This window comes from Gallus gallus, chromosome 1 (assembly GCF_016699485.2).
Source record: "Gallus gallus isolate bGalGal1 chromosome 1, bGalGal1.mat.broiler.GRCg7b, whole genome shotgun sequence".
NCBI classification, from domain to species: Eukaryota; Metazoa; Chordata; class Aves; order Galliformes; family Phasianidae; genus Gallus; species Gallus gallus.
In genome coordinates, this window is record NC_052532.1 from 179,460,130 (window position 1) to 179,479,123 (window position 18,994).

Here is an 18,994-nt window from a genome sequence, read left to right on the forward strand (position 1 = left end):
AGTGCGCAGCGTAGCGCCGCGTAGCTGCAGGCGGTACGGGAGAGGCGTAGGGCTGCTCGCCGCTAGGGCCGGCCTTCCCGCCTCGTTCCTTCGGGGCCCGCTGCAGGCGGTGACAGATCCCTGCTCCCAAATCCAAGCCCTGGTTCTTTCGCGAGGTACTCCCGTGGAGCCCGACGTGAGCTCGTCCCCTCCCCGGTTTGCTCTGTGAGGGACTTCTTGACTCCCCAGGTCCTCGGTGCTATTTCTTCTAAGAGAAGCTGAACTTCTAACACACAGGTATCAGCAGACGGGCAGCAGTGCCTCAGAGGATCTGTCAGGAAGAGAACTCAAATATCAGTATGGAAATGTTGAGATTTCCCCGATGTTACAGACCACATGTGACCTTAAGTCGGCTTTCTGCAGGCATGTGCTTGTCTGCAAGTTTTGACCAGAATCTAAAGGAGGGTGGGGGGGTAAGAAAGGAGGGGACAGCCTCTTCAGCAGTCTGTGGTGACAGGACAAAGGGAAATGGATTCAAACTCAAAGAGAAGAGATTTAGACTGGATATGAGGAAGAAGCACTGGCACAGGTTGCCCAGAGATGTGATGGGTGCCCCATCCCTGCAGACACTCGAGGTCAGGCTGGATGGGGCTCTGAGCAACTGAATGAGCTGCGGGTGTCCCTGGTCATTGCTGGGAGTTGGACTGGATGGATTTTAAGGCTCCCTTCCAACTCAAATGACTCTATGATTCTATATTTGCATAAATGCAGTCAATATTCTTGAATATATCGAAAAGTAGTGTCTAAAAAAATAGCACGAGGGCCAGATCCTCAGCAGGTATGCTGCTATTCCCTCACCCTTGTGAGCTCTGTTTCAATGAGTTTCTCTTGAAACATTGGAAAAAGTAGCTGCAAAGAATGTGGTTTATTTCAGCATTGTTCAGACAGCACAGGATCATAAATGCACCTACGTGAGGCAGCATATAGATAACTTCAGCTTTGTGTGGATTTCTAGTTTTGTAAGGTCAAAAAAGTGCATCAGATAAGCTACTCTGACTTTTTCCAGAGGCTGCTTTAAATTAGTGGTTAATGCAGGAAATAAATCTGAAAGAAATCCTCTGGACCTTCCAGTCTAAACCTCTGCTGTCATGTATTCAAGAAATTCAACATAAAATTATTTGTTTGCTTTTTTTTTTTTTTTTCCCAGTATTAACCCCACTGAAAAAAAAGATCACTTTCACTCCTTGGAAGAGCATAAAGTCTAATTATGTATTAATTTTCGAATAATTCATTTTAGTAATGTAATTTTTAGTTTAGGATAATGTATACCAATCTTTTCTTGCCCGGTGCTGCCCATGAGTTTAAATGGTTCTTGACCTTTCTGATGTTCACTCACAGTTTGTTGTGTCCCCTCCAGCCCTTTTGTTTCAGCCTCTGTTTTTATTCATCTGATTTCACAAGACAGGAAACTCTTATGTAATTCTCCTGCTTTTCCCACTAAGTCATTTCTGCATATGCTCGTTTGAATTCACCCATGTTAAACCTGGGCAACTAGTTAGATGCTGCATTCACTTGTACAGTGTCTTTAATGAAAGTGCATGGCCATCATACATCCTAGGATTCTATTTGGTTATTTCTGTGTACACATCAAACTAGTAACCCCAAATCATTGTGTGATCATTTTATCAACCACATGTCCCTTGTTGCTTATTAAAGAACTGTATTAACAGGATGAGTTCTTGCTTTCCTCAGCTGAACACAGCAAGCTCTAAGCTTTGTTTCAGGTCCTTCCATGTGAGACGTACATCCATACAGTGCTTTCATGAAGAAGACCATTTCCACTAACCACCTTTACCCCCATGTTCAGCACGTTCCCTAGCTCTGTCATTGCCCTCGGATGACCATGGTCCTGAGCACGTCACCCCTTTGTAAATGTTCACTTGGCAGAGTCCGAAGTCAGAACCTTCTGTATTAGAGCTGCTGCAGCAAAAGCTAGAAGTGAGGCGCTGTCTCTCCTTCCTCCTGGGAGCCTCTTTGAAGCAGAGGCTTTATGCTGGCCCTTGCCTGCAGCAGTGCAGCCATGTAGCGGCTGTATTTGCATTGTCTCAAGTCTCCATAGGTCTGTCTGGCTTGACCCAGACTCACTGACTTGGCATCCTGATATGGCCTTGGATAGGCCTCGTCACCGTGGCCTTGCTGAGTGAACAAATAACTGCTGCTGACCCTGACCACCATCTTGCAAACCAATTTTGACCCTGGCTTGCTGCTCTGCTCCCTGGCTCCTTGGTGCGGTGACTGCTTTCCTCTGCCTGATTGCTCCACTTGGCTCCCAGCCACATTCCCTTGCAGAGCTACCATCTCTTGCTGTTCTCTCACATTTCCCACCCCCAAACAGAGCCCTCCTATGTAATTTCTTGGCATTTTCTATATAATGTGTGCTTTTTGGGGGGGCTCGTTTGAGAAGAAGGCAGAGCAATTTGGTCTGGATACCTGAATGAAAAGCAGCAGATTGAAATAAAAGAGACAAAGATAGTTAATGGTGTGTTTATATCAGACATCTGTCTGAACCTCACATTGCTTGTGTAAAAGCTTTGCTGCTTGTCTCCATGACATGTTCATTGTAATGATAAACATTTTGCAATACAAGCTTCATCTTTCCTCTGTATTTGTATAGGTTCTAGTATATTGGGAAACATATATATATATTTACAGTTCTGTTCTCCAGTTAATTATTTTTAAGCTCCTATTTGCAGGAGGCCAACAAACCACTAGATGGCAAACAATTTCTACAAGATAATACCCGTGTATTCATACAATCTTCTGTCCTCAGCTTTATAACTGGGGCTTTGGGGTGTAGTGCAATGGAAGTTCATAGAAATCTGGGGTGAAGATGATGTGGTCCTGCTCCTGCTTGCCCTTTTGCTGTTTGCTGTTCATGCAGCTAGGTGTGGAGAGTGTTCTTAGAGGTTATCTATGCAAAAAATAACCTAGCAAAAAACAAAAAGAAGATGGAAGGGCTGTTTCCAGCCCTTTCAGTTCCATCAACCAGCTTACAAAACAAGAAGGTTTATTCTGAGAGCAGCTGTCTCATCTTGGGTTCTTTTATGCTGCTCAGCAATGGTATCAAATTTCTCTTATCTGGCATTTCCAGGGTTCAGGAGGACAACATTCTGCATGTGTACAAATGGTCACCAGATAATCTCCACAAGTTACTGAAGATGCCCTCTGACTCCTGGCTTTTCATCAGCAAGAGACATGGTATGAAGACATGTTTGTGACACGGCTGTTTTTATTTTGAGGATTAAAGTGGTTTGTAAGCCTTTCTGTAAGGGCAGGTTATCTGAGTACCATCAAAATCAATGTGGGGCTGCCAAAAAGTTCTGCAGATTAAGGGTGATTTGGATTTGAGAACTTTGCCCCTTTGTTGCTGAGGATCTGATAACTGCAGTACAACAGGGCAGGAGAATATTGTTTTCAGTTGCTTTGTCTTTGCTGGTTTCACTACAGCACCTGAAATACAGTGGGGAACAGATAGAAATGTTTGGAGTTTCTCATTCAAAGAGGTGGAGCTCTGGGAATGAGGTGGAGCCCAGTATTACCCACTCAAATAGGGCAGCTAAGGAGGTGGGTCTGCCTCATGACAGAAACATGAATTAACTGTGGCAGAATTCTGCTCAAGTGCCAGTAACTCTGTGTTCAGAAGCCATGGTTCTATCATACATACTGCAAAGTCTGTGTGAGAATTTTCATCTGAGTAAAGGATATTCAAGTTAGTTGTCCAGAGACTTGGTGCTTTTTAATAGAAAAATGTGTGAGTTTTAAACAGAAATGCTTTTCTTACTCTTTTGAATTTATGGAATTCTTTTACTTCATGTTATGCTTTCATTTCGTAGCACCCCCTCTTTCCTATGACAAGTTGAAGAGTGGGGGACAGCCAGCTTAATGTGAAATTTTCAAAACTAAGCAGGATTTGCCATCGCAGAATTATGGCCAGGTTTATGGCCAATAGGGGATCTCAAAGTGTGTTCAGAATACAGCTGTACACGTTCAGGAAAGGGAAATCCGCCACTGGCTGTTAGATATGAAAGCGCTGTGTCTAGCGCCTGTCTGAAATCCTTGATGGGCAAGTTGTTGGAAGCTGGAAAAAAACAAGGGAAGTTGATGCTTGCTCCACTGTCACATTCTTCCCCTGGCGTTGATTTTGACAGCTGCTGAAGACAAAATAGTGGGCTTGAGGGGCCTTTGGCCAGTCACTAAGTGGACATTTCTTTGGTCTGACTCCTTCCTAATTTTCTTACATATACTAGCACTCTGAAGCTGAAGCTGCTAAGTTTGCAGTGGAGGACAGGAAGTGAGGACCAACATCCACCAGACCTCTCCTACTGAATTTCAGCCTGGGCAATATTTTCATTGCTACCAGCGCTGCATTCCTGACTGTAGTTCAACAGTAATTAGAGGCTTCAGTTAGACAAGAAAGCAATTTTCTGACTGCACAAAATTTGAGTTGAAAATGAATTAAAGCCTGATACTCACTTCTGTTGCCTGTTAGTGCCCACCTCTCTTCTCTGCACAGTGCTGTTATGAATTGTCTGTAATACATTTTACTCTCTTCCCAGAAGTCTTTACAGCTGTTTTGTAAAAACCCATGCAACTAAGAGTAAGGCACATCTCTCCGTTAAGCAAGGATATTGATTGCTGTCCTGTCATTTCCAGGTGGAGTGAGTGATAAACGAGTACTGCATGTTGATCTTTATTATCTTTGAAGAATACATCCTCGAGGAGCCTGCTAGAAATGAACGCACTTACTTCTAAAGACAGCCGGTTAGTTTGTACCGAGAAGCAGCTCAATTACACAAGAAAGCGTTTGGTGTGAGATTGTTAGAGAAAGTGAAGTACAAAGGTAGCGTAGGAAGGCTTGCAGTTGGTCTGTGTGCCCGCCAGGAGGCACGGCAAGCTTGGGCTGCAGCTTGTTCATAGTGCTGAGCAGATCAGTAACGAAGGGAAGCAAAAGTTTTCCTCTGGTTTTTGCATCCGGAAGAAGGAAATTGAGAGATTTCTAATGAATATATAGAATAAAAATGGGAGCGTGGAGAACTGGCAAGAAACTGGAGTAATCAGATGCATGTGTGTTGAAACTATCCTCCAGCCAAGGCTGTGAATTGAAATACACTTTGTTGCTGTTGTTCACTTTCATAAATGTCACAGTTGGTGTGACTGAAAACAAAAATATTGATCAGTGCATAAAGCAATAAAGTGGCTCTTCTTAAGGTATACATAAGCAGCTGTGTAAGAGAACTTTCCAAATTAGATACCTGTGTGCACATGTGGAAAAGGACCAAGTTCTGGTGCTGCAAACATTTATGCACGTGAATCATCATATCTATTATCTATCAGTATATATATATAAAAGATTAGAAAAAGAAAACCCACACAAAGCAGACACGGACTTACCAAAAGGCACTGCACGTTTGGGACTGTGCAGCAGTCTGGTTTGGAATAAGCTTATCAGTTATGTTTTGTCTCCAGTGGTGTAACTGAATTAGGAGAAATGATCCCTTTCTCTGCCAGCCTAGGAGCATGCAGATCGCATCTGGAACCTGAACAGTGGTGTACTCAAAGCTGCCACACGTTACAATTTCTATAACATTTTAATCAAAGCGCTCTTTCCGTCATTTCAAAATCAGATGGTAAGTGAGGAATTGAGCATCAGAGAAGAAGCAAGCAAAAAGTTCTTTTCCCAGGCTTGAAAAGAAAAGAAATAAGAGCACAGAAAGGAAATAAAGAGAACCCCAAACTATTATTAAAGTCTCATGATTGTATATATTTTTTTAATTGCCAGTCTCATGACTTTCTGGGAACTGATTTATTGAAAGCCTTGGTTTGGCAATTCTGTGCTTGGCTAGCTTGGCCTTTGCCCAAGTCCCCTTTTTTTCTTGGCAGCACTTGAAACAGTTGAGCTGTGGCCCATGCTCCTTCATAATCCAAGATTGCTGTGTGCAATGAAGAGCCCTTCAGCAGAGGAAATGAGCACGGTGACCCCAAGCCCAGCTGGCTGCATGTGCTGTGGGGGGCTGCTCCCCGGCACTGCCCCCTTGGTGGGCTCAGCGCATCTGGCGCTCTGCAACTGGTGCAGAAACTCGTGTTTATTTTAAATCCCGTTGGTTCAGCTGGCAGTAACCCAACCGCTGGAAGCTCAGTTGTTTCGAGAGAGCTCATCTGATCTTTCCAATTATTTTGCATTTGCATGAGCTGCTGTACAGCAGACAGACACAGCGTGCAGCCGTCTCCTGCGGCAGCTCACGTCCCGCTGGAGCAGTGCCGCAGCAGTGCCAGGCATTAGTGGTCGCTCAGCGAGCTCAGCAGGAAGGCAGCAATAACACAATGCTTCCAATGTGCTTCACAGGCTTTGCCAGTCCTCTCTCATTTCAAGGCAGAGCATTGCAGGTGTATAGAGAGTATAGGTTTGTTTCTCTTGCACTGCTTTTAGGGCTTTCAGCCAAACTCTTGGAACACGTTGGGGTTAGTAGCCCATAGCAGTACGACTGCTGTTCCAAGCTGCTGAGGTAGCACTCTGCCCTGTTACCTTTTAACGCACTTAGGTTTTGTATATACAGAATCACGCAGTACTAAGGCTTTGCTTTGAACTGGCAGCTGTGAAGTTAGCAGCAACCATGCCAGGACAGCAGCACAGAGCCTGGCTGACCAGCATGGTACTGGGGCCCTGGGCATCCCCAAGTGAAGGAGTGCCCAGCTTCGGTGTTTATGCCCTGTGTGATTAAGAGTGATAATTTAGTAATCCTCTTAAGAGCAAATGTCTCTTAAAGGCTTGCTGTAAGTTCCCGGTCTCACTGGTTGTCTGCAGCTGTTATTCTAGCATTGGTGCTTGTTGCACTTGATAGAGCTATGTGTAGGCTGATGTCTTACTAAGATGGTGGAAGCTTGAACCATTCGCCTATATAATGAAAAAGCAAATGCTTTTCCAGAAATTAGTGGCTGTTAAGCAGAGGGGAGGTATCTCCTCAGCTGACATTGTTGTAGCTGTTGCAGACCTGGTTGTCTATAGAACCTGGAACAGGCAATTATGTAATCTGAATGTGTTTCCTTTTACACCTCTTCCTGCCCCTCTGCTCTGCAGTGCTGAAGCCTCACCTGCAGTACTGTGTCCAGATGTGGAGTCCTCAGTACAGGAGAGACATAGACCTGTTGGAGCATGTCCAGAGGAGGGCCACAAAAATGATCCAAGGGATGGAACACCTCTCCTATGAGGACAGACTGAAAGAGCTGGAGCTGTTCAGCCTGGAGAACAGAAGGCTCTGAAGTGACCAGAGATCAGCCTTTCAATAGCTAAAGGGGAGCTACAGGAAAGGAAGGGGACAGACTCTTTAGTATAGTCAGTTGTGACAGAACAGGGGGAAATGGTTTCAAGCTTAAAGAGGGGAGATTTAGGTTAGATATAAGGAAAAAGTCTTTTACAGTGGGGGTGGTAAGGCACAGGTTGCCCAGAGATGTGGTGAATACTCCATCCTTGGAAACTTTTAAGGCGAGGCTGGATCAGGCCCTGGGCAACCTGATCAAGCTGTGCATGTCCCTGTTCATTGCAGGGGAGCTGGACTAGATGGCCCTCAGAGGTCACTTCCAACTCTAAGGATTCTAGGATTCTGTGATTCTCGTGATGCTGCTTTAATAGTTCAAAGGGTATGTATGAAACACTAGAATTTCCATCAAACATATGAATAGTTTTGTTCTAAAGACTTGCTCCCACTGCACAGACAACCACAATGCTATCACAGAACAGCCTAAGTAAAAACTCAAGTTTTTACATGTACTATTACGAATACCATATTTTACTGAATCAAAAAGTCATAGGTTCAAACACAAGGACACCGAACTCTCTGCTTTTATTTGATGCTTGTATTTAATAATTATGGAGGTGACTATCCCTCTGTACTTGCCACTGGTAAGGCTGCATCTCAAGTACTGTATTCAGTTTTGGGCTCCTCACTACAGGAAAGACACCGAGGTCCTGGAGTGTGTTCAGAGAAGGGCAGTAAAGCTGTGAAGGGTCTGGAGCACAGGGCTTATGGGGAGTGGCTGAGGGAGCTGGGATTGTTCAATCTGGAGAAGAGGAGGCTCAGGGGAGACCTTATAGCTCTCTGCAACTGCCTGAAAGGATGAGATGGAATGGGCTCAAGTTGCACTGTGGGTTGGGTGGGGGGGTGTTCAGATTGGTTTATAGGAAAGATTTCTTCTCAGGAAGAGTGGTGAGGCAGTGGCACAGGCTGCCCAGGGAGGTGGTGCCGTCGCCATCCCTGGAGGTGTTCAAGAAGTGTGGAGATGTGGCACTGAGAGATGTGGTTAGTGGGCATGGTGGGGCTGGTTTATCATTGGACTGGATGATCTTAGTAATCTTTTCCAACCTTAATGACTCTATGATTCTATTTGATTATAAATACAATAGAAAGCAGATACAGCAGCACCCCTGTACACCAGAGCCTGACCTCTGGATCTGTTTCAGAGGAAGAATGCAGAGCTTTCATTGAAAGGATACTGAGATACACTCATGCACATTGCATGAGAAACCAAGCCCACCCACATCCTCATCTGCAGTGCGCATCTTCCTCTGCTTTACGAGAAAAAAAATCTGGAAGAAATCCCATGTTCTAATTTTTTTGCTAGAGCTCTTACATCTTGTGTAAAGAAGGGTAATGGTGCCAGCTTAGTTTAGGGTAAGCAGTATGTTGTAATCTGTCTTGCTTAATTTGCTGAGTTATTCATCTTTCTTGACGCACAGATTTGTGAGTGGCCTCGCTCACTGAATAGGAAGAATACAGGCCCTGTGGTTTAGATTTCACTGAACATGGAAAAATCTAGATGGCCAGTTCTGCAAACCAAAAATGTGTGTGAGCAATTCTTCAAATACACCAGGACTGCTAGTGAGACTCAGCTCTTGTGAGGCTAACTTTGCTGCCTATTTTAGCTTACTGCAAAAGAATGCAGTTAACATTTGAGTAACAGGTTACTTCAGGTGCTATACAAACATTTTTGAAACTAATTTCTAAATATTTTTATAGACAAATTAGCAGTTTGGGTATCTTAAACTGATAAAGAAAAATGTCAGCAAATAAAAGTATCTTCCAGGGATGTTGAAATGTGATGAAAAGCAAATGACATCTGTCATACTAACATCCTGAAAAATGCCCGAACTGTACATACAGAGTGCTCCAGAGGCTCCCGTCTTAATGAAGATATTCCAGCAGCATTCTCAGCAGCTGCACTGGTCACAGTGGCATAAGCTCTAGCAGAAACTGAAGTAGAGAGATTTATTCTACCATTTAATACCCAGTCTGAAAAGAAAAGGCAGGAAGAGTTAGGCTATGCCAAGAGTTAGGCTGTGACAAGGTGAAGAAGTGAACACAGAATGCCGTCCATCTCAGTGCAGATGGCAGCACAACTACTACTTTTACTTTCAGTATGTGGATTAAAAGCCCCTATGTAGGTGTTGGGCAAATCTTCATTTTGCTTGGAAAATAACTGTAACATTACAGACTGTTGCTGTATTTTAGTGTATGTGCTATGTCTAGCAGGACGTGGTCTTTCAGTGTTACCATAGAACTACTAATGAAAAACACCCTTATGTAAAAAAAAGTTATCTTCTGCCCTGCCACATTAGCAGTAGTGTGACTTGGCTGCTATTGAAAGATGAACTTACCTTAAAAGCTGGATTCTATTCTTCCATATACATTAGTGGAAGTAGTGCCATCACAAGAATAGAGACAATGTGAAAAACAGCCTTTGTAAATGCAAAGGACTTTAAAGAATTTGGGGTGGAACTGGGACAGAGCCTTCCATGAGGACTGGTACCTCTCTAAGGGCCTTAGCAGCTGGAGAATGTATTTTAAGTTATAAAATGTAATTGCTAAGAAGAGCTGTAAGCAGGAATCTAATTCAACATTTGCATGGGCTGTTGTATTTGGGAACAAGGTTTTTGGAGCCCTATTAGTTGTACAGTAACACCTGAAATGGGTCTCTGCATAAATGAAATTCCCTCCGGCCTATGTTGTCTAGAACTGACCTCCTACAGAACTGAAGGACTTTCTCACCAGTTGTGTAACTTGTATTTCTTACACTCTCCTGAAGGGAACTAAGAATTGACCTTTCAGAAAGAAAGAGTTTGGAGCAATTATGTGCACTCCAGTAGTCTCTTTGAAACTTCGTTTTATAGAATTAAACCTTAGAGATTCTTTCTCCTGTTTTTCCTTGAGGCAACTATAGTTTGATCACTGACATGCTCTCTCTGTGGGCTAAACCTAGTTTTATTTTGAAGAAAATGCTGAGCTCGTTGGAGCATGTAACATGCCATACTGCATTATGTTCATTTAGCCCAGTTGTGCACATCTAACTGTTGCTGATTCCCAGCGCTTCTGAGAGGAAGCAAAGAAAACTCAAACCCCAACGTATTTTCAACAGAATTGGGGTGATGGAGAATTCATCCTAACTTGTTTCAACCTAGTGTTTCAACCTGTTTTTCAGTGCCTTTAGCATCAATATCCCGAAGTACTAATTGAGGACAGGAGAATATTGCACTTTCTCTGAGACCCTCACTGTGTGACCTCAGTGCCATCCAGTCTCGCAGTCTATCTTGTTCTTTGATGAAAAGATAGCACTTGGCTCCAAATAGACTAGTTTTCAACTTCATAGTCTGCCTCCTCTTGTACTACAAGACTAAGAAAACTCGTAAACCGTGTTCTCTGTTTTTACGTTTGTGAGCCCTATGCGAGATCTTGACCCAGAATTTCTAGGGAATATTTACTAAAAAAGGACCTAAGTAATAGCATGCATGCTATTTAGAAACAAGAAATCATGTGGTGTAACAGGACAGAACTTTGAAAGGAGGAAAGCAAAGGAAGGCCAGTGGGACAGCAACGACTCTTTTCCCAAAGTAGTAATGTCTCACTCCAATTTATATAAAAGAATAATCTCTTACAAGTAATTTAGAGCTGTCCTCTGGTTTCTTAGGGCAGGCGGCAGATCCTTACCTCCTTCAGTAATGCTTTCTTTGCTAGTACTTTCTGTCAAGTCCAGTGAATGACCAGCAGCAGCTTATGCTGCTGTATGCTGAAATGTCACCGCTTAATTTCAGTTAGTCGCTTCCAATCACCGGCTGTCCTTTCCTGCTGACTGTCCTACCTGTTTTTGCTATTTGTTAATCACTTATTAGTGATGCGCTTTTCATAGGGAATCACATACGAAGACACAAGTAATGCTTGTTGCCCAAGGAAGATTTTTTACAGGAAAGAGCTGGTTTAATTTATTTATTTTCTTGTTTGTTCTTCCTCCGAAGCCTCGGGCTTGCATGTTTGAATCTCTTCTTATTTATTTCATTTCTTAGGTAAAAAGTTCTAATTCATTAGATCCTTTTTTTTTTTTTTCTTTGTCCATGCCCTTCATGTCTCCAAATGTTGTCTAATTCTGCAGTCCTTTAGGCTCCTGTCCTAGGATGGGGAGTGAGAGTGGCTTGGTGGGCAGCTGGCAGCTATCCTCAGTTAGCCTACCTCTGGTGATCAGGTCTGTGCACATTTGGGCCCAGGTTGTGTGATTTCTATGTATATCAGTCAAACACCTCGTTGATCAGAGCTACAGACTGTACTGCCTAAATTAATAGCTGTGTTTTTTTCACAGAACAGTTGAAGCTGGGAGGGACCTTGTGAGGCCATCTTGTACTATGCCCCACTCAGGCAGGGTGACCTAGAACCATTTTTCTGGAAGCACTATTGTTACCACATCATGTGCAAGATGCAAGTCATCTGTACTTCCTCTACCTTGTGTAAACTTCATTTGCCATTGTGCTGCCTTTTCAGGGCTGCTGAAATTCCTCCAGTCTTTTGCAGGCTGGCAATCGATATGAGGCTTGCGTGAGGGCTTAGCTGGAGCAATGAGGAACAAAATGCTCAACTATACTTAGGTGACAGGATATCATACAGAGAAAGAAAGGACACACCTTCAAATTAGCAAATGTGCAAGTTAGCAAACATCCATCTTTGTGCAAAGCTTTAGTGTTACGATGATGACCAATCAGCAGGGCAACCAGGTTAACCCTCCTCCTGGTCTTTAGGTGGGAACAAGAAGAAGCATGCCTTGTTTAAAAAGATTTAGATTCATGAAACAACTTACCTATTTTCGTAATTTCAACTTCAGCAGCACCTGAAGTACCAAATCTCATACAATCATAGAATCAGAGTTGTTTGAGTTGGAAGGGACTGTTAATGTTCACATAGTCCAACTCCCCTGTAACAAACAGGGACATGTACAGCTCGATTAGGTTGATCAGAGCCCCATTCAGTTTGACCTTGGGTGTCTCCAGGAACAGGGCATCCCCGACCTCTCTGGACAAAATGTTCCAGTGCTTTTTCCTTATATCCAGTCTAAATCTCCCCTCTTTGAGTTTGAACCCATTTCCCCTTGTCCTTTCACAACAGAACCTGCTAGAGTCTGTCCCCCTCTTTCTTATTACCCCCCTTTAGATACTGAAAGGCCACTCTCAATCTCCCCAGAGCCTTCTCTTCTCCAGGCTGAACAGCCCCAGCTCTCTCAGCCTGTCCTTGTGGGAGAGGTCCTCTGTCCCTTGGATCATTTTTGTGGCCCTCATCTGGACACTTTTTAACAGGTCCACATCTGTCTTGTACTGAGGACTCCACACCTGGATGCACCTCTGCAGGTGAGGCCTCAGAGGCACAGAGCAGAGGGGCAGGATCACTCCCTCACCCTGCTGACCACGCTGCTTGGGATGCAGCCCAGGATACAGTTGGCTTCTGTATCTGTCCCTGTACTCTCTTTCATTCTGTTCACCCCGAGCTTCGTGAATGACTTATCATAGAAAGTCATTAACAGAATTCAGACCCTTAAGGAATCTAAATTAAACTAATTACTCATTTCAATTGTATCATATTTCATTGCTTTAGTACTCACTATATCCTAACTCATTTGGTTCAACTGCCAGCATTCTTTAAGGAGATCCAAAGATTATTATCTTTTAATAATTTTTCTAGAAGTAAATACTGCTAAATCGTTCAGCCCTTCTTCACACACGGTGAAACGAAGAAGAGCAGCTTTTAAAAATATTATTTTTAACATAAATAAAATTTTTCCCTGCGCCAGGGAAGGTTCAGGCTGGACGTTAGGAAATACTACTTTTCTGAAAGGGTGGTCAGGCACTGGAATGGGCAGCCCAGAGAGGTGGTGGAGTCACCGACCCTGGTGGTGTTGAAGGAACGTTTGGATGTTGTGTTGAGGGACGTGGTTTAGTGAGAACCATTGGTGAAGGGCGAATGGTTGGACTGGGTGATCCTGTGGGTCTTTTCCAACCTTAGCAATTCTATGATTCTATGATTATTGGAGTAGCAGCACACTAAATTTCTTAGCATCTTAGAATTGTCTTGCCTTTCTCCCTTTCCTTCCTTGTATTTCTCCTTGCTCAACTCTACTTAAGGCTGATTTGTTCCAATAACATTAAATTGCAATATAATACCTGTACAAGAACATTTGCCCTCCTAAGTCCAAATTACCTTCCAGACTCAAAATTGCAGCTTTGTAGGTGTGCTAATGATAAAGCGTTGAGATATTCTAGCTTCTGCAAATGAAGTCCTGATACATTCATCACTTGCAGTGATAGGGAGGTGAAGAAAATAATTCCATAGGGGTACTCACGAAAGCAATAGAGCTGTAGCTGCTTTTAATGACACTGCTTTTTCCTTGCATCAGCTCAGCCTTTTTGTTCTTCAATTCCTTCAGAAGCCCAGAACGTCTGCTGACTTGCTACTTTCTACTCTGTGCTAGCAGATTAATTCTTAAATAAACCACTGATTCCAAAATAAGAAAGGAATTGTATTTATTTCTACTTCTTTACCTGAAGGTCATGGTGTGATTTTTTTTTTTTAAGTTACTGCTTTTTTTTTTCTTTCAGCAAAACTTCATCATCAAGGGCAACACACAATTCAGCTGAAAATAACATCACCAAAAACAGCCTTCTATTTTCTTCTAACTAGAACACTGTCTTAGTAAGAGTGAGCTGGGGAGCCTCGTGTAGTTTCCCCTTTGAACAAATGATCGGGTTTTTATTTTGGTTCCATGGGCACTTTTTCCATCTTATGTGATGCTGGCATATTATCAAAATATTGAGAAATACTACCCTGTAATCCAAAAACACAAAACTGAACAGTCCACTTCAGTTTTCACTTTTCTAAATATATGTAAACATTCACTGAAATGCTCATGTTAGAAAAGGAGCCTTAGCCACTCTGTTTGGAAGGGGTTGAGGGGAAAGGTAGACTTCCTTTTTGAAGTTCCAGCACATCAATTTTGGTAGAACAGGCTGACGACAGTCTTGAGACCGTGTTTGGAACTGAAAACTCTTAACTCTCACAGCCTTCATTACTTCTGTTTCTTAATAAGGAAGATGCCAAGGAAGTAAAATTAGAAGGGTACAGGACTTAAAATACTTCATCTCTAGGAAAAACCTCTGTATTTTAATATCATATTGTTTATTCACAAAAATCGCATGGCTGCATCTTAGGAAAGCTTTAACATGTAATTTGGGGAGGGAATGTGTTGAGATAGAATCAAAAGCATTTGCTTTGGCTTTAACAGTTGTATGTCTTTTACAAGCTTTCAGATGCTTGCATCCAATTCCCTGGTAATCATATTCTTTCTCTCTTTTTCTTTTTTTTGCCCATAGAAGTCGTTCCATCAAAAACATTGTTGTCTGAACTGGTGCTTTTAACTCTGCCTATTACCTTACCTCCCTCCTATTTTATTTCATTACAAATTCTTAACCTTATTTTGCTGAAATTAATATCTCCAGGGTTACCAATGGCTTTCATTTCCAATGCTATGGACCTGACCCAGACTTGGCCATATTACAGATATAATAAACACTGTCACGAAAAAAAAACCAACGCTGTCACTGCAAAACAACCTGCACTTGTCATAGTAATTACAACTATGAGTGAGATAAAAGTGTCCAGCAGTGGCCAGCAGCAAGAACTGCAGCTAAGTGTCAGCTGTTAGATGACAACCTTATGTATCAGTGAAGGCATGTTTGGGTGACATGACACAAGAGCAGTGACATAAACAGATTTGTCCCAGCTGGAGTACAACAAATTAGACAGCTTGCCCCAACCTTAATTGCAAAGCAGTTTAATTTGTTAACGTGCCCTTCGTGCATTTATCAGCAGTTACAAAACCATACAGTGATAACGGTAGTTAGAATAATGGATGAAATATAATGAATGGGTGATCCATATTTTGTATGCAAAATTTATTAGCAAATTGCTACCTCAGAGATGCAAGTACTGAATCACTTAATATGAATTGTTAAGGTCTGTATTTTACACAGTTAAATGAGCACGCTCCTCTGCAGTGAATTTATTATGTTCAGTCTTGAGCTGAAAATAAATAAATAAATAAATATATATATATATATATAAAATTTGGCCCTGAGATAGGCTGACACCACTGCAGTATCTTCGCTGTTGTATCAGAGATTAAATACCTATGAGAAAAACAAAGATGTGTTATTAGGTTATCATATGTGAGGTGTCAGTGAAGCTTTCAGGCTATTTACCATTCACCCAGGCCCTAGACGGTACAGCGTGTCTGCTTGCAGTAGCAACAACCATTAGGAGAAGCAGTACTTTCCTTAAGTCTTCCACTGGCAGGAACTCAATGGACTGCAGGACAGACCTTTTGCCAACGACTGCAGATTTTCAACAGTAAAGGTGGCTGCTGGCCAGCAGAGTCTCACTGTGAATGTTAAAGGTTAAGCCTCTTCAGCTAGGCTATTAAAACAAAAGGCAGAACCGCTTGACACCAAACTAGCTGCCAACACAGCAGTTCATTAGCAGATTATCCTGAATACTGTTTTACAGACATTTTGACCAGGCTTTGGAGTCCTGGTTTGTCCTTTCTGTTTTCTGTGCTCCTGAAGAGGAGGCAGAATCTCTCTTCCTTGCACTTCTTGTACACCGGGGCTGTCCTCCCTCATCGTAACACCTGTGAAGGGGAATATCCAGCTGCAGAGCTCTGGATATGATTGCCTCCTGGAGCTGAGGCACTCAGCAATAAATGTCTGCACAGGTGCTGCAAACTGCAACGTCAGGGCACTGCAGGACTCCTAAATGTGCTTCACACAACTACAGCACTAGGAAAAGGACAAATTCTTCCCATTTGCCACAGTTTGCCTTTTGAACTTGATCAAAGCTGAGACTGCATCGATATACTCAACAAAGGGAATTTGGAATATTCAGCACCATTACTGGAATCCTTGTATTTTTACTGAAATCCGGTACTTTCTGGAATGAGATGCATTTAGCTTTAAATGACAGACAAACTTAACATCAGACATACAAAAACTATTACTTCAGACATTTACTGTAATTTAACCAAATATCTTAAATATCTATGAATTGGATTCATCTAATGACCACAAAATTCCTTCAGTTCCATTCCTTTCTAGCAGAAACTTGAAGGAGCAATAAAAGAACCATTATCAATGTACATTAAGATAAAATATCCTGTTATATTCACATATTAACAAAATATTAAACAATTTGGTTTTAGGCCATACAATTAGTAATAGTTGAATTAGCCTGCAGTATTTTTTTATGATGTGAGGTCTGCTTCTGCAAACATATTAATAGATAAGTATGTGTGTACTGAGTCATAGGCACACAGTTTCCCAGAAAGAGTGGCTGGGTTCCAGGCTCATAGACAGATCCATGTATAACTTCTCACGTTAGTGGTGAGATATGGGCAGAACCACACTTCTGTGCAGCTGATGGCACAAACCTTCACTGAATTACAGGTAAAAGTGCATTGCATAGCATTTAACACAAAAAAAAAATCCTCAAAGTTACCTTTTTTTTTTTAAGTTCTCCTTTCCAAAGTTTGCTGTCCAGTAAACGTCCCTTGGATTGTACATTTAGCATTAACAAAAGTGACATCGAACCCACAGTTGGGTATTCCCTGAGCAGTGCTTTCTGTCTTTGCAGCTGCGCTAACAATAAGACGCATTGGCTCGGAAACCTTTCCTGTCAGAATCGATTGTTGCATTGATTCCTCAGATGGGGCACCGAAAGCTCAGAATATGATTTTTAATGAAGAGCTGCATGTTGGCATCACTCCTGGAAGATCAACTCTTATATCTCGCAGTTACAGCGCTCTTATCAGTAACTTTATAACCCACCTCTTAAAGAACTGTGTAATTTAAGTTGATATGGATATCTGAAAGCTCTCTTTATTGCCCACAGCTCCTCCTGTAGTTTCAGTTTCACGACTAAAGAGTACAAACACTAACTGCACCTCTGTTTTTACTGCCCTGCTTTATCAGGCAAACTGCAACTTTACACCTTGTTAAGGAAGCAAAGTGAGAAGAAAACCACATTATACTGTTAACAAGGTAGATAACGCTATTATTTACCGTGACTTTTTTGGATGAATGCTATTCTTCGTGCAAAAGCACCAGAGATAAAGCATATCCTCACATGATAACGCGCGCATTGAGAGGAGCCCTTTTCACACTCGCTATCAGCACGAAGCCATGACCTCAGAGCAACAATCCCACACCTGAGCCAGTTCACCAGGGACTGTTCTGGAGGCAAAGCCAGCCCCTAACTCAGTGGGCTAAAGTAAACACGTTTTATCTGCTCAGTGCTGAATCACACACAGTTTCTGGTTCGGACCAAAGCTCCTGCCTTTAGGCCACTGATTGGAACTGGGGCTGGTTTTCCACCCAAGAGCTTAACTCATTTCCACCCTCTCCTGCAGGCCGTCTGAGAGGGAGGCGTGCGCCGTGCACCCACGTGCCCGCGGAGGATACGAGGCGCTTCTGGCTGTTCTTCAGAACGGCAGAGAGAATAAGGGCTTACCCAGTGCCGCTGGGTCGTTGGAAACAAAACCGAGGGTGAAAATTTCAACCCATGGGAGGAAATCGAATGTGCGTTTAATAGACCGAGACACTCAGGTCCCGCGGTGATGACTGCGGGACAAACCTATTCCAAACACACAGCAAAACGCGTGAAACCATCACAGAGCGACGCAGAAGGCGAGAGGATCTTCCCCGGCACACCACAGCACAGCGGCACACGGGGGGGCCCGGCGCTCCCCTCCCGCTGCCCGCTCATTCGTGCCGCAACACGCGGCTGCCCCGCGCCCGCCCGGGCACGCCTGGGCCATTCCCCTCAGGGCTGGCCGACGGCTGAACCCACGTGTGAGCCGCCTGCCCTCATCGCTTCACTTACATGAGCCAACGCTCTCCCGAGCTTTTTCCCAGAGGCCTCACGACTCCCCTCCCAAAACTCATCCCCCCCGCTCCCCCCATACCGAGCCCTGAGGCGGCGGGACACCCCGCCCTCGGAGCCGCAGCACCGCGCGCAGCTCCCTCCGCGCCGCCGAAACCCCGCGCCCCTCCGCCGGGGCTCCGGGCAGCGGCTTCGCGCCGCCCAGCGCGCATGCGCCTTCCCCTCCGCGCATGCGCGCCGCGTGCCGAGCCGCAAAATCTGATAGGGGGGAAAATCTGAACGGCGGCGGCCGCCGCCATATTGCGGAGCTGTCAGCGGCCGCCGCGCTCGGCGCCTCGTCCCCGGCGGCGCCGCGAGCAGCGCGGGGCGGCCCCGCAGCGCCTCCTGCCCCGCTGCCAGGGGGGAGCTGCGCGGCGGGGCGGGGAAACGCCCGCCTCGGTCCTCTCGGTTGCCTTTCCCGCGTCTCGTCCCCTCCCCGACGCCGCGGGGGGAGCGGCAACCCCAGGTGAGCTCGGCGGGCGCGGGGGCGGCGGCGGGCCGGGTCGGGCGCCGGGCCTCGCGGCGGGTCGGGCGCTGCGGGCCGCGAGGGCTCCGTCCCGCCGCCCCCTCTGAGGGAGTCGAGGGCGTTCTGCGGGAGCTCCCGCTGCATTATTCATGCGCTCCGCGGCCATGTGGCGGCTGCGTGCGGGAGCGATAAGGGATTGCTTCATAAAGGAGCGCTA

At 44.3% G+C, this 18,994-nt stretch overlaps 1 protein-coding gene and 1 long non-coding RNA gene across 2 annotated transcripts in view; both read left to right on the forward strand.

Annotated features, from left to right (window-relative positions):
- The first annotated feature begins 32 nt into the window (after positions 1–32).
- LOC124417158 lies at positions 33–17,328 on the forward strand. The gene is made up of 3 exons (XR_006931305.1): positions 33–276; positions 3,131–3,237; positions 4,693–17,328. It is a non-coding gene; the product is annotated as an uncharacterized LOC124417158 (long non-coding RNA).
- Positions 17,329–18,569: 1,241 nt separating this feature from the next.
- Positions 18,570–18,994, forward strand: part of RDX (radixin) — a 35,644-nt gene continuing 35,219 nt past the window's right edge. The window contains exon 1 of the mRNA NM_204751.2: positions 18,570–18,777. The gene's annotated coding sequence lies outside the window, so the exon portion shown is untranslated. The remainder of the gene's footprint in view (positions 18,778–18,994) is intronic.